Source organism: Myotis davidii, unplaced genomic scaffold (assembly GCF_000327345.1).
Source record: "Myotis davidii unplaced genomic scaffold, ASM32734v1 scaffold88, whole genome shotgun sequence".
Lineage (NCBI taxonomy): Eukaryota > Metazoa > Chordata > Mammalia > Chiroptera > Vespertilionidae > Myotis > Myotis davidii.
This window is the reverse complement of record NW_006300377.1, coordinates 4,945,131-4,949,110: the sequence shown is the minus strand read 5'-3', so window position 1 is coordinate 4,949,110 and position 3,980 is coordinate 4,945,131. Positions and strand designations below refer to the sequence as shown.

The 3,980-nt window shown below is 41.5% G+C and overlaps 1 pseudogene; it reads left to right on the top strand.

Annotated features, from left to right (window-relative positions):
• Nucleotides 1-2,152: 2,152 nt before the first annotated feature.
• Nucleotides 2,153-3,717, top strand: LOC102753288 (annotated as a pseudogene).
• Nucleotides 3,718-3,980: the final 263 nt, after the last annotated feature.

Here is a 3,980-nt window from a genome sequence, read left to right as displayed (position 1 = left end):
AATTAACAAAGAAAAATCAACCAAAAAAATGAGTTCGTGTGTCACCTCTGACACGCGTGTCATAGGTTCGCCAAGGTGACATGTGTGTCATAGGTTCGCCATCACTGTCCTATAACCTCCACTCAGGTGACCACACCATTTTGCTTGGATTGAACTGTTTATGACTTCATCTCATCCTGAATATTCCTATCCTATCTGTTTGGTCCACAGTGATACAGAAAACTTTAGGGCATATCTAGATCTGTGTGTCATAAGCCTATTCCTGACTCTACTATCCCAACTTCAAGGCGGTGCATCTGCCGCCACCTAGCATCACAGCTCTGAAAGCTCATATTTTGACAATAAAAGTTGGAAGCATCTTTTCCGAAAATGTATGGTTAAGGTATCCACAAAGTCTGATAAACGCTCAGTCTTACCATGGATAGCAAAGAACTCTCGACTTTCCTCTCCCAGCCTACTCTTCCCTGTCTTCCATGGTTCCACAAAGGACATTGCCACCCATCCAGTGCCGGTACCAAACCTAAGCAGCATTCCTGATTTCTCTCTCCTTCTCACACGACCAACAACCTTAGACTCCACCTCCAGAGCATGCTATGTATTTGTTAACCACTCATCTCCATTCCCATCAGCCAGGACATTGCAAATAGCCTTCTGACTGTAACCCCTGTTGCCTCTCTCTGTAAACATTCACATACAGGTCTTCGTGTGACATATTTCATTTCTTCTGGGTAAACACGTAGACGTGAGCTTGCTGAGTCACATGGTAAGTCCCTGTTTAATTTTACAAGAAACTGCCAAGCTATTTTCCGTGTTGCACTCCCACCAGCAATCCACGAGAGTTCCAGTGGTTCCACATCCCCTCCAGCACTTGGGTGTTGGGTTTTGCTTTTAAAGCCATTCTAGTAGGTGTGTGGCAGTCTTTTTGTTTTGTTTTGTTTTTTAATTGAGACAAACTTCATATACCGTGAAATGTACAGATCCTAGGTGTACAATTCAGTGAGTTTTGGTAAATGTGTCCAGCCATGTAAAACATGTTTGTTACCCTACTATATTCCCTAGGAACCCCCTTCCAGTAAGTTGCTACCCTAAAGGCGGCCACTTCTGGTTGCTATAACTATAGATAAGTCTTCCTTTTCCTTAAACCTCTAAAGCAACGGTTCTCAACCACTTTGGGGGTTGAACGACCCTTTCACAGGGGTCGCCTAAGACCATCCGAAAACACATATATAATTACATATCGCTTTTGTGATTAATCACTATGCTTTAATTATGTTCAATTTGTAACAATGAAAATATATCCTGCATATCAGATATTTACATGACTATTCATAACAGTAGCAAAATTACAGTTATGAAGTAGCAACGAAAATAATTTTATGGTTGGGGGTCACCACAACATGAGGAACTATATTAAAGGGTTGTAGCATTAGGAAGGTTGAGAACCACTGCTCTAAAGGAATAGCATAGTATATATTATTCTTTGTCTGGCTGGTAGCCCTAGCCCTGGCCCTGGCCCTAGCCAAGAAGAGACAACAGTTCTGAAACTTAAGACAAAAATGGCGGATAAAGAAAATGTCCATAGACCTACATGGAGCAAAAATAGTGTAACAACGGGAAAAAATTGTATTCCATTAAAATCTTCTTATGAATTAACCAGTTGAACTATAGCCACTGATACATATAACTTGAAAATAATAACCAAACTCTGCAGTTGTTACCAATTACAAATGATCGCCAAGGTCAACATATGACATTAAGCCAAACGTTTCACATTAAAAACAATAAAAAAAAGAAACAAGTGACTACAGAAAAACCAAAGGAAGATGCTAACGTGCTCAAGAAACCTGTGCTTGGATCTTATCGTGGCCAAATTGTTCAATCTAAGGTTAATTCATTTAGAAAACCTGTACAAGTCAAAGATGAGCATTCTGCAATAACAAAGAAACTTTCAACTCCTATCTCTAAGGCCACCAAAACTCAGCCTATAAACACCAGCAGTGTAACTGCAAAAAGTCACAGAACCTCAAATATGATGACTACGACTAAATTTGTGAGGGCTACATCTCAGAATGAACAACTTTTATGTCCTCCTATTAGAAGTCACCACAGTAATACTCATAATACCCAGAACTCCCTGAACAAGGCATTGCCAATGTTACAGTTCGGCAGAAGGTGAGGCAGCCACCAGGCAGTGTCTGCTCTGGGGAAGTGGGGAAAAGAGTTCCACGCCCCTGTCAAGGGCTCTTTGGCAATGACTGTTTAAGGGACTCACTTTATTAATATTTCACAGGAATAAGGCAAGAGAAGGTGTCCTGCGCATTCCCCGCGAGTGCAGCACAGCGAGGGCGCCTGAGGCCAGTGGCATTTCTTTCCTTCTTCTCCTCCCTGGGAATCCTGCCAGGGGGCCCGGGAGCCAGAAGCTGCCATGTGGCCTCTGGCTCAGGGCCAGCGTTGGACAGTGCCGGGCCCTTTGCTCGGGGCGCCAGGCAGGGAGGAGTCTGGTGACAGCACTCGCGGAGAGAGATCTGCTGCTGGACAGCAGCAGGTGCCTGTCACAGTGCCCGATGAGCTTGTTACAGAAAAACCGGAGAAGAACCAAGCAACGCTCTGAGAGTTTGGAGATTTTATTCACCCCGGGGCTCAGGGAAATGAATCCAAATTCTAAACAAAGCCACAAGCAGAACTTCCCGTTTTATGGAAGAGCCAGCCCTTTGTTCGCTTAGTGGTTATCTTGCTGGTGGCCTTGAAAACTATACAGTTCTCAGTTCTCATGGCATTGGGCGTATCTAGTCTCTGGCCTACAAGGTCAGGCAGCTAAGTTTATCTTCCTCATTATTCAAGCAGGCTACAGCAGGCTAGAAAGCAAAGTTATTTTTTCAGAATAAGAGGCCGTCTAAAGAATTGCAGAGAACTCCAAACAGTAGTTTTACAAAATAGGGGTTTGCCTTCTCATTCCGAGTGAGTGGAGAGCTAGCAAAGGAAAAACGTTGAAAAGGCCTCCTAGCTCAGTAATAACCCAGCCTGAACCTGAAGGACAGAATGAAAAACCAGATGGGTCATTTGGGACTACCATGGCAGAAGAAGATGAGCAAAAATTATTTACTGAAAAAGTAAACAAGACATTTTCTGAATGCTTAAACCTGATCAATGAGGTATGCCCCAAAGAAGAAGTATTAAACACACTGAATGACCTGATTAAAAATATTCCAGATGCCAAAAAACTTGTTAAGTATTGGATATGCCTTGCACGTGTCGAACCACTCACAAGTTCTATTGAAAATATTGTCTCAGTCTTTGAGAAGGCCATTCAGGCAGGAGCTCAGCCTATTGAAGAAATGCGACATGCAATTGCGGATATTCTAACACGGAAGAGTCAAGAAAAAGTTAAATTTGGAGAAACTCTTGAGGAGGCTTGTGCAACCAAGGAAAAAATCCAAGAAGTCATCATTGAAGATAGTGGTGTTAATCGAGAGTCAGGAAAACCTGAAATGGAAAATAAACATGTGGTATTTCAAGATTGTAAAAAAGAGCAAGTACACAAAACAAAAGATCAAACCAATGACGTTAAAACCCCCAACACAGAAACTAGGGAGGGTTGCTTAATTAAATATAATGTGTCTACTACACCATACTTGCAAAGTGTAAAAAAAGAAAATGCAGTTTGATGAAATAAATTCTACATTTAAAGAGCTCAAACCATTGCAACAAAAAAAATAAAGATACGGTACCTAAGAATAAACTTAACTAAGGAGGTAAAAGACCTGTACTTGGAAAACTATAAGACATTGAAAAAGACATAGAAAATTAAAAAAAAAATAATAAAGAGCACAAGTTTCTAACACCAGTTAGACGTTCTCAGCGACTTCAAGACAAGACTTCTAAGTTGCCCGATATGTTAAAAGACCATTATCCTTGTGTGTCTTCATTGGAACAGGTAACAGAGTTGGGGGATGAAACTAATGCTTTTATATGTCGCCCTA